Source organism: Artibeus jamaicensis, unplaced genomic scaffold (assembly GCF_021234435.1).
Source record: "Artibeus jamaicensis isolate MK-2021 breed Jamaican fruit bat unplaced genomic scaffold, CSHL_Jam_final scaffold_584, whole genome shotgun sequence".
Lineage (NCBI taxonomy): Eukaryota > Metazoa > Chordata > Mammalia > Chiroptera > Phyllostomidae > Artibeus > Artibeus jamaicensis.
In genome coordinates, this window is record NW_026522048.1 from 732,916 (window position 1) to 739,149 (window position 6,234).

At 35.9% G+C, this 6,234-nt stretch overlaps 1 pseudogene; it reads right to left on the reverse strand.

The window, feature by feature from the left end:
* Positions 1-2,585: 2,585 nt before the first annotated feature.
* Positions 2,586-3,534, reverse strand: LOC119050948 (heterogeneous nuclear ribonucleoprotein A1-like; annotated as a pseudogene).
* Positions 3,535-6,234: the final 2,700 nt, after the last annotated feature.

The window sequence follows — 6,234 nt, forward strand, 5'->3', positions numbered from 1 at the left end:
GTAACAGTTACTTTTTTCAAAATTTATCTCAGTCTTCATTCACACCACGGTCAATTGGATACATTTCTGCACATTCCCACAGCACCTGGTAGTCCCTGCAGATCAGTTTATTCAGTTTCTCAAATTAAACAAACACTTCAAAACAGTGACTCTCCACTGTATTCTAAGTTTGGGGTCATTAGTTCAATGTCTTTAGGGGTTGCAGAGCAGGGACACAACTCATAGAGATTTATGTGTAATAAATAGGGAATGTAGGAGGGCTTTTGACTTCAATACAGTATGTCATTCAGTGGGAGAACATTTTAATACCTCTTATTCTTTGCCTTGACAAACAAAAATATATTTGTAAGTTGAACATAATTTGTTTTTCAAGTACTACATTTTGAGATTACATATTATATTCCACTTAGTGTCTTCATTTTATAACAAAGCTGCACAACAAAGAGATTCATAAATACTGGCTGATTAAAAGGGGAAAAGTGACTGAATAAATAAGAGATTATTCCCAAACTCCAGGGGCCCCAACTTTCTTGCTTCTTCCCATAAATACTTCATTGAGTTGATACACTGGGAGATGCTGCAGAAGAATGAAGAACACACATAAAGTGTGATTTTTAAGTATTTAGTATCAAATGGATAAAAGTTTAGGATTTTGGATTTATAAGCTACAAGTCTTAAGGTTCTCAATGAGAACTGACTTTTAAAAAACATCCACTTCTAGCCTTAAAAAATTAATAGAGTATAGAATTTCTAGCTATGAAATCATTCATGTAAGTTAAGAAAGCTTTAAAAATTATATTTTTTTACTGATTAATTGTAATTTTAAAGGTAACTTTAGTGAAGTCAGGTTAGTATTTATATTTCCTATCTAGTTCTCAAAAGTGAGCGTTTTGAAGAAAAACTCAATGTAGTGTTTGTTTATTTTTTAGCCCACTCCTGTGTTTATTTATTTAGCTTATTTATTTTGAAGATTTTGCATTGTTACTTAAAATAAAGAACCGAAGGAAAGAACTACTAAAATTCAAAAAGCGTTGAATTATAACGGACACTGGCCTGATGAAGATTCTGAGCTGGGGTCTGCTCCCAGTGTGATAAAGAATAACTAGCAGATATTAAGGAGGTACTAACTACATATTCCAAAAAAACACAAGGACCTCTTATGAGGTCAGCAAAAGGATTAAGAGTATAGAAAACTGAATATTGCTCACTATCTGGGTCAATGTTATATAATGCCATGTCTTTATTACATCTCAGATTATTTCAGATACAACCAGGAATATGCATCCCACATTTTGAAAGTGTGGGGGATAGATAAAAGCCACTGGTTTGATTTAGCATGACATTTATCCTTTCCTATTTTCATTATCTTGGCTCTATGATTTCCCCTTTCTGAGAAGGGGATCTCACTGCTGAGAAAGTGCGGGTGGGGTGTTATCCAGGGATATGCAGCTGTGACCTTCTCAGCCCCTCTGAGTGGTGCCCAGACGCACAGCAGAAATGACAGGTGCAGGTGCCTGGGTCAAAGGGAGGAAGAGGAGAGGCTCTCCCAGAGAGAGCTTATACCTCTTTTACTTTTATTAATTTTTTCAAAACATGGCTACAATTTAGAGGGTTTTTCTCCATTTAATTTCCTATTGCTTTTTGAAACTATGCAGATGGTCTTTTTTAAGCAAATATGTCACTGAAAGCATATTTGGTATCTGCCACTTCCAGGGCACATGAATTAGTTCAAAGACTCAATGAAATAAAGTAGAGAGTTCTGCTCTTAGTGCTACTAGTTAATTCTACTAAAAGAGATGGTTTATGAAGGTTTTTAAGTCCAAGGGAATGAGGTGGCCTTAGAACACACATCCCTCAAACTACTTACTGCCTTTTGATTATTTTATTTAATCTGGCTATTCTTGTTCTTTTTAACTAAATTTCAGAGTTAAGAAAGTATTGTGGGTAGAAGAAAATGGAATAGATGTGATTAAGCTTGAAGAAAAGTTCCACAGACACAGGGTCTTATAGGCTCAAAGAGGTAGAAATATAGCCACAAGATGTGGCATTAATTAATTTAATTTAATTAAGTAATTTGCCATTAGCTGACATCGAAATCAGCACTGCAGAGCACAGCATTCTTCTTCATTTCCAAGTTTTTGATAGACACAAATGGTTTGAGCAGATTTTAGCTGCATTGTTTAGCCCTTATTCCTGCAGCCATGATAAATGCATTGCCATGACTACAGAGAGCACCTGACATCATAGTTTTTTTTAATACACACTTATTCAATGTCATGATCAGACCAACATCTAGCAACCAACAGCATGGGTGCAAAATAAAAATGTCTACATTAAAATCTTTTGTTGGGATGCTTTATACTTTCCACAGAAGAAAAAGTAAAATAACCTGTTACACAATTAATCACAAGTGCAGCCCTTGTGTTTTGTGCCTATACACCTGAGTATCATTTACAACACATCTTCTTCACAGCAGCTGGCTTGCCACCATGGTCCTTAGCTGAATTCACAAATCTTTTGTAGCCTCTAGCTTCCCTGGCACTTCTCTGGCCCCCCTCCTGCTAAGCTTTGTTTCCTGGCAATAATTAAAACCTTCTGCCACTACCTTCACTACTGTTGCTGCTGGAACCACCAAAACCACCTTGGTTTTGTGGTTTGGCAAAGTATTGGCCTTCACAACCACAGAGGCCAGAGCTTCTACCTCCAAAGATCTCTCTTTTTATGGGTCCAAAATCTAAAGACTATTGTAATTGCCGAAATTGTTGTAGCTTCCGCCACATCCAAAATTGTTCCCATCACTACCAAATCCATGATAGCCACTCCCACTGCCACCACACCCAGCACCACCACAGCTGCTACCAAGCCCACCTTGCCTGCTAAAGTTTCCTCCACAACCAAAGTTGCTGTTCTCACCCAAAGCACCTCCATGTCCATCACTAAATTTCCAGACCACTTTGACCTCTTTGGCTGCATAAAACACTGACCATCTCTTGCTTAGATAGGGCTGTCTTTAGTTTACAGTTGTAGCTATTCACACTATGGTATTTCTGAATGATCATCCTGTCTACAGAGTCATGGTCATCAAAAATGACAAAAACAAAGCCTATCTTCTTGCCACTGCCTCGGTCTGTCATTATTTCAATCACCCAATTTTCCCATACTGTTCAAAATAACCTCTTGGGTGATATTCTTCAGCTTCTTCTGTAATACCACTGACAAATATCTTTTTCACAATTGCAGGCACCAGGCTTTGAGATTCTCTTGAGACAGCCCTCTTTGATTCCACAACTCTCCCACTGACCTTGTGTGGCCTTGCACTCATGGCTGCATCCACCTCCTCCACGGTGGCATATGTGACAAACCCAAAACCCCAGGAGCAGTTGGTGTTGGATCTCAGATCACCACACTGTCTGCGAATGTTTCTCATTACTCAACATGGCTCCTCAGACTCTCATTGGATGTTTCAAAGTTCAAACCTCCAATGAAGAGTTTCCGCAGCTGTGTGGGCTCTTTGGGAGACTCTGCCTTAGACATGAGGACTGCAGGAGGGCAGACTTGAATGATGCGTACTCAGTCCTGTCACCAACAGAATGCATAGTTGTTTTTTTTCCAAAGCTCTGTCTATGGCACATTTCTAGTAAAGGTGTGTCTTTGGAAATGCAGACTTCTGGAAAAGTGTTCTGAGTCAGCTTCCAAATTGGATATTTTAACTCTTTCTTCTACCAATTGCCCTATTATTCTCATAAAATAAAAATTTTATGATGTTTGTGTGCATCACAAAAGCTTTATTTACCACAGCTTATTATATCATTTTCAATTAACCTTTTTGATACGCCCCTAAGTTATTGTAATGATGAAGTAACTAAGTATTCTTGTAGTACTTAGAGAGATATAATCCTTTTTCATTACCTGAAACTCTGAGTTAAAGTTCAGGAAGAAGTTTCAAAATGAAGTTGTAAAATACAACCTAATCTTATACAATTGAGGAGTAAAAATAGGCATAAAAGGTTGTTTGGAAAACTAGTCCTTAAATATGAGCCCATATCATTGCACTTTAAAAATGAAGTTTCATCCCTGGCTGGCGTAGCTCAGTGGATTGAGCGCAGGCCTGCGAACCAGAGTATCGCGGTTTGATTCCCAGTCAGGGCACATGCCTGGGTTGCAGGCCAGTTCCCAGCAGGGAGCGCATGAGAGGCAACCATACATTGATATTTCTCTCCTTCCCTTCCCCTCTATCGAAAAATAAATAAATAAAATATTTTAAAAAAAAGAAGTGTCATAATTTTCATAAAATATTTACTTAATTTTGATACAAATGGGATAATTCAGTCTAAAAACAACATTTTGAATTATTTTCTATACATAAACTAAAACAATCTTACAAATTATCTGAAGAATCAGACCCAAAGTGCAATTCATTAAGACAGCTGACTGATAAAACATACATCTGAAGCAAAAGTATTTTTCTTCATGTTGTTAACTTCAAGCACACAAGACTATAAGTCTCTGACAGTCCTAAGATTCCGCCTTGAATGCTAAAATGTTAAGACAGTGACTTATAGTTCTATAATTTAAGTGACATTAAAGGAACTCAAATATTATATTTACCCACAATAACAGTTTTAGCACATCATCAAATCTTTAAGTACTTCTCTGGTCATTCTTTTAAGTATAATGCATCCTGTCTGGATAATAGAAACGAACTAAAGTTACAGATTGAGAATACTTTTCAAGGTATATTTTTGCCCTCTATCAACAAAAGCATGGTTTGGTTTACTCCTTCAATCACAGTTAGAAAGGTGTGTGATTGTGTTTGCGTGTATGGATGCATCTCTTTGTTCTGTTACTCCCAAGGAAAAACACTTTCTTTCTGAGATTTTTGGTTGTTGGCACATAAGATATTTTTTGGAATTCTGTCTTCACTGATCATTTAAATCTTCTAGCCTCAACTCTTGGGAAATGACTTTTGGATTAGTAGTCTTAGCCACACAGGAAAATGCTACAAAGCATAATGACTTTTGTAGTAATTGATTCCTAGATCAGGTAAAACTAATGTGAATAAAAGCTAATATTATTTAGGACATTGAAAGTATTTTCAGTTTCCTTTTTATGTTTTAATATATGATGAATGAATATTTAATAAATAGATGCTCATGGACCTCCAGAAAGCATTGTCAAAGGTAACAATAAAACTCAGTTTGGGTGAGCCTGTTTTCTAGAAGTAACTTTCAGGAAATAGGTAGCTTTTCCTTTACTGTGTTATATCACTGAACATGTTCATTAAAAAAATAGAGTCTTAAAAAATTTTCTTTAAAAATTCTAAAAGACCATCTCTGCATCTTTAATATTTTTATTTTATATTGGATTTCAGCAGTGAAAATCACAGAAAAAATGTACTAAAAATAACAATCCACTTAACAGCATAAAAATATATAACTCAATACAACTACAAGGCCACAGATGTTTATAATGAGTTATCACCAAAGAAATTTAAAATGGTCAGTATGTACTCAAAATTTTGAGAAAGATCAAATTATGTAATTTCATAGCCTTGATAGATATAATGGATTTGCTTTCAATGTTAAAGTGTTGTCCTTGAAGACTGATTTGTCACTATAATCACTGCCGACTTGCTGTTCATCATTGCTCTTTTTCTACATTTGGAAGTACTGTCTTGCATAGGAAATTGGATTATTTAATTGAGGTAAAAATCACTGTTAAACAAAGACTCCAGGCCTCGAATAATGAATATGTATAATGGAAGTAAGAAATGAAGTACTCTAAAAATAGAATAACAGAATTTAGTGTTGAATGCTATAATATCTATCTATTTTAGAGGTAATCGAGCATGTACTCTCTTTATTTTATTAAGGAGAGCAAAGGGTTCAAAAAAGTTACCTGATTTGCTCAAGATCACAAAGCTGGTTGTGGTGGCAGTGTTAAAAGCTGAGTGCCTTGGTTAACAGGAGTAGGATGACTACACATTAACTGCAGACATCTACCAAAAATCATCCATGCTTACATCACTTTATCCATGCAGTCAGTCATCCAATGAACATTTCTATGAATCTGGTTTTTATTCAAGGCTGTATCAGATAAGTAAAAATGCACAACATTTTTGCTTAGCCCCAGGGAGAGTTTATGATATTACGAAATTGCAAGTAGAATGTGTTATTCACACAGAAAAGGGCCAAATTTGTCCAGGAGTTTGAAAATAAATAATATCTTAAAGCA